Consider the following 5,613-nt stretch of genomic DNA (forward strand, 5'->3'; position numbering starts at 1 on the left):
TGGTTATTTTGACATTAATTGCACTATGTCTTACATAATAGTGTTTGGCCAGGAGATGTCCTCCCATTCTATCCCCAAGAAAAATTATTCTGGGATCCCAAGGAGATGGTCCTGACAGGGGCGGGTGATAAGGGAAGACACACCCTGACAAGCAGCTACAAACCATTTAGCCTTTTGTCCAAGCCTGTCTTTCAGTGTCCCCAATTTACATTTACTCACTTGGAAAAGCTTTATATGACACAAACTATATATCAGGGCTGTTCTGAGGGGGTCTACAAATGTTTACCAATTTACTGTTCAGCACTAATTTTTATGCCCACTTTATAATAAGAATTCCAAGACAACAGGGAGGTTAGGGAACTTTTCCAAAGTGACAGAGCTAGTGAGTGGCTGCCAAGCTCCAGGGACCACTCACTTAATCACAGTGCCACTCTCTCCTCCATGGTTATTCCTGTCTCCGTAACTTGGCTCAGATTGTTCATCCTATCAAGGATGTCTGTTCTTCTCTTCATACTTCAAAATTCTAGCTCATCTTTCCAGACTGGCTTGCAATGCAGTTCCTCTAAGAAGTTTTCCTGAACATTCTGCACCATGCTGCATTTGACTGGCTCTGGACTCCAATAGCGTAGTGATTCAGAACGTGGCGTTTGGAGTTACAGTGTATAAGCATCGTTCCAAACCCAACACTATTACTTTACGACCGTTGAGTAAGTTACTTAACGTCTATGAACTGAGTTTTCTTACTTGAGAAATGGAGATAAATACTGTACTCACCTCACAGGGCTGTTGAGAGGACTACTTGAATTACCATGTCTAAAATAATTAGAACAGTGCTTGACTTATACTGTGTGCTATATATACATTTTATTATTATTATTGTTATTGCTATTGTTATTATTGGCATTATTTCAAATCCTCCTCTCCTATTGCTCTTACATCAGTTTTACTTTCCTTGTCTGATCCTTATGTCCTGCAAGACTGTAAGTTTATCTACTCCTCTGAAGACAAAAATTGGTTGTGTTTATGTTTTTTAAGTCCCTTGGCACTTTGTGCCAAGGGTAAGCATGCAATTAATTGCAATAGTGAATTAATGAGTTGAAGTTACCCCAAATTATAACCCCAGCCACAAGGATTCAAAAATCTCTTTCTCTCCCATGAAATTGTACATAAATATAAGTCACAGATCTTTATCGATTTTGGAATGGTGTATCTTAGGGAAAATTGAATCTGTCATAGTTTAAAGAAAACCCATTCTTAAATAAATTAACAGATGCATTCATTAACTGGGCCATCCAGTTAAAATAGAGCAGGAATTTCATGGGGTATGACTATCAGTAGTTTGTGGAGGGGCATCGGCCTTTAAGAATTTGTGGCTCCTGATGTCACCTTCTTAACCTTTGTTTTCTGGTCTTGTCTTAGGCAGTTGTTTATTTATGATGGAGATTCTGCAGATCCACCACACCAGGTAAGTGAGAAACCAATTGAAACTGATGTCTTATTATCACTTGAGGTACCCAGCAAGGAACCACTTGCAAAACTTTTGCTGTTATTTGCTGTTGAGATCCTTAGGTTTGTTGACTCCAGAATATTTTTACGGACTCCTTCCGAAGTCAGTAAGACTCCATGACTTGCAAGGAGTCAGGAAGCTACTGAAAGGTTCTCGGTCTGCAGTGGACTGGCTCTCTGCAAGACAGATACATGCTGTTTCCACTGAAAATGGGGACAAGAATTTAACTCCATGTTGGCTGGCTCAACTTGAAAAGGGCAGGGCCTCCTGCTGCCTTCCTCTGGGGAATGTGCCATCATTTGTTACTGTTTTGGAATGTCAGCCTTTGGGAAGGAGGCAGGTGAAGAGTTATGGACAGCAGAACCTACTATTCTTACAACAGAAAGAACAGAACCACGTGTTTATAAAAAGCTCTGGTTTCCCAGGGAACACTTCCTGGAGCCAAGACATCCTCTCGCACCCTCAGGTCATCAGCAGGGCTCCAAATTGCCCTGGTAAGGAAAGCGAAGCTCCAGGAAACAGCTGTGATCCCAACGGTTTTATCGCATTATACTCCATTCCTCCCTTCTCAAAATATATCCTCAAAATATTTCATGGAGGACCCTGTATAGCTTTGAATTTTTTTCTTCCTGTTCAAAGAACGATTTGGGATGAGTTGATATGTCACCTCATACTTTCCTGGCTGCCCTGAATGAACTATGAACTATACATTAAATGGCATCCCGCAGATTGCTCAGCTTTCTATTTTTATTTTTTTATTTTTTAATTTTTTTTGACTTTCTGGCTTGGGAAATATGGAGGAAAACAGCTGACTGGATAGGTTCAGGGAAAGGGAAGTGGTGAGTGTTAACCCCACTGGTGGTTTTGGTAGTAAACCAGTCCCCACCCTGTGCTTACCATGCTGGGGTTGTTGGATGTGTACCTTGTGAAAGCTTTCCCCAATTCTCCTACAGGAACATCCTCCATAACTCCTTTAAGGCATGTTTGGTGTTGTAAACAGTTGTTAAGAACACCCATTTCCTTGTTACACCTCAGCTCCTTCTCCATGACATTACACCTTTCTTCACAGGTTTGATTTCATCCACTGTTTCATGCACAGTGTACATCACCATCACGAACCCCCTTCTCAATTTGTACCCCTCATCTCCATGTCAACAACCAGAACTCTGGTCCATTTCTTATCATTTCACATTCAGACTATGGTGATTCAACTGGACAGCCTGCCTCTCAGCTCCATGCACACCAATTTATTCTGTGCTCCCGTGCAGATTCTTCTTTTTAAGTCACTGCCTTGCTCAAGAAAATTCAAAGGGCCCCCCATTGTCTCCTAACAATTAAGCTTAGCCTGACTTTTAAGACCCTTTAGAATCTTTCTTTGCTGGGAGTCCCTAATATGTACTTTATAATTCTCATCATTCCTCAATTTATACGACACTTGTGGCTCTTTTCATTGTCACATAACATTCTTCTTGGAATGGCCAACACCCTCTTCCTTGCCTCATCTGTCAAGATATTTAATTCATTTGACAACCTCCTCCTCCTCCAACTTCTGTTCTCTTCAAGAACCTGGCTTGTTTTAACCACTTCACATCTATTACATACTGCCTTGTTTTCAGAAATATGAGTTCCTTCCGCCTACATTATCAGGCCATTAGCTTGATTCCTTCTGAAGTATAACATCAGTTCTGTCACCCCCACCCAAGTTCTCTCCCGTTCACACCAGTACTTACTCACAAAGAGCCGGGATTATAGTAAATGATCCATAAGTATTTTAAAAATAAATGACCTAAAGTTCACCTTTGGGAACTAGATGATTGAGGTTCAATTCTAAGGAAAAAAATAGCATGTGTTTTCTTGTCAGTATTATTGTGGGTGACACACCTTGGGATACCAACGCCTCATAGAATCTTCCTTTACCTGTGGTGACTCTGAGTGGAAGGAAGGCCCACCCCTGAGTGTCAGGAGGATAACTTGCCTTGCTCCCCCTCACTTTTTGCATACAATTTCCTCTACTTGGGATTCCCTTCCTTTCCTTTTCCCTTGAGATACTCTTCCCTAACTTTCAATATTAATTTCACATATTATCATCCTAATGAATCTTTGCCAGATCTCCCCTCTCCATTGAAACTCTATGTTGTTTAAAACAAAAAACATAAATGTAAAAGTTAACACAATTGCCCAGTACATATATAGCCTGATTGTTTTGGGGAGTATAAATCTCACCTCATCTGTGGACCTGTGTCCTGCCTTGAACTGGACTCCCAGTCTGCCATCTCATTGTCACAGAGAGGTACTGGCTCTGAGCATCTCCCTAGCTCTTCCTCCACAGAATGTGCTGGCATTCTGACTTTTTCTGCTTCACCTGCAAGAACTTTATTACCAAGGTGAAAATCTGAGCTTATTCTTTAGTCACCCAGGATAACATACGGCCTTAAGATATGTCAGCTATTGTTTTGTGTTTTCTGCATGTGACACACATGTGTGTAATAGCCTTTGCTCTTCTAAATGAATCATTTTTGTTGCCCCCCACCACCACCACCACCAGATACAAGACACTGAAAGTTCTTTGGGCAGAATCAAAATTACTTAAGATATATCTTGCTTATCAACCTGAGTGTTTGGGTTCTCTACTCTAGGCAGCTCACTTTTAACTTCTGTCCCCCACCTTAATGGCAGAACAGGGGCCCCAATCTCACCAGATAGCAAAGACAAACTATAAATACACTCTTTGTAAATGAATAAATACATGAGTGAGTGAATGAATGAATGCCTACATGAATATAAGAAATGCAAGGCCCCCGTGACAGCCCAAGCTGTCTGCGTACCATAATCCCAAATCCAAACCAACAGCACTTCCTTAGAAGGACAGAATATTTGTAAACAGAGCCTCTACATTTAGAATGTGAGGCCTCACAGAGTTCCTCTGGAACTCACCAGGGCCACTTCATGTTACTCCCTGAAGTCCCCAAACTTGACAGCTTTCTTAACACAATTATGGTGAGGAATACAAACATAAAAAATTATGCTATTTGAAACATAAACTATTTGCTGTTCAGAGGAAAATTCTGAATTTAACTACTACTTGGCAGCTGTCAAAATGTAACCCTATGACACAATAGTGATTTAAAATGTAAATAGAGATTTAGTATGCAGACAAGGGACCAGCCACCCCCACCCCAGCCCAGTTCACTGGAAACTTAGCCCTTGTTGGATTTGGACTGTGACCGAGGTACTCGCCAGGTCTCTGCCTGGACTAGATCTCAGACTAAGCAAGTTTGCAGGATATAACTCCACCTCCACTTCCAAGGATATAAAGCAAGCACTGCAAAGGAATGGCTTAAAATACATTTTCATGAAGGAAGTTTGCACTAAATGAAGTCTAGGTTAATCACCAAAGCAGACATCTGTAAAAAGTAACACGTGACCTCCAGGAAGGAAAGGTTGTACATGAGCTGCATTGTGCTTTGTGTCCACTGTGTGTCCCCATCGTGAGTATTACCTGCAGCGAGGTCTTAAGATGTGCATTTATGTCCATATGAACACACTCACACGCTAGAGCTCTGTGCCTTAAAAATATGTTCTCGTCACTAACCTTGCATGTTCCTGTTTCATTTTGTACGATGGAGACAGCCAGGCAAGACTCCTTGGTGTACCACGGCAGGCCGATTAGCCTGCAGTCCTTCCAGGCCTATTAGCCCCTCCTTACCTAGGGGCATCTGTCACCCCAAGGCCTGGCAGTGTGACTCGGGGTTGGTGCCAGTCCCTGTGGAGCCAGTGCTGTTCACAGTTTCCCTGATATGAGCTGGCAGACGTTGCCTGGGCTGGGGGTAGGACTCCATGACCTCTAAGTTTCCTTCTAATCTTAAGACCCTGTGACAGACTTAGAAGACATGACGCCGATATTCTGCAGTATAAAACCATCACCCCTAGCTAGAATTCTAAAGCTTTTCTGTGAGTCTCTCCCACTTTTATCAGAAGACCAGTTCAAAATACATAGCACGTAGAAAGAAATGTGATCCATCAGTTTTGTTCCTGTTTTCTTAAATTGCACCTAGTATTAATATAATTATGTGAAAGCATATGACCAAATGTGAACTAGTTCGAAA

The 5,613-nt window shown here is 41.7% G+C and overlaps 1 long non-coding RNA gene across 1 annotated transcript; it reads left to right on the forward strand.

The window, feature by feature from the left end:
- Positions 1-92: 92 nt before the first annotated feature.
- Positions 93-2,210, forward strand: LOC109392356 (uncharacterized). Its single transcript, XR_002126045.1, has 3 exons — positions 93-707; positions 1,420-1,465; positions 1,562-2,210. It is a non-coding gene; the product is annotated as an uncharacterized LOC109392356 (long non-coding RNA).
- The last annotated feature ends 3,403 nt before the right edge of the window (positions 2,211-5,613 follow it).

Source organism: Hipposideros armiger, unplaced genomic scaffold, assembly GCF_001890085.2.
Source record: "Hipposideros armiger isolate ML-2016 unplaced genomic scaffold, ASM189008v1 scaffold_0, whole genome shotgun sequence".
Lineage (NCBI taxonomy): Eukaryota > Metazoa > Chordata > Mammalia > Chiroptera > Hipposideridae > Hipposideros > Hipposideros armiger.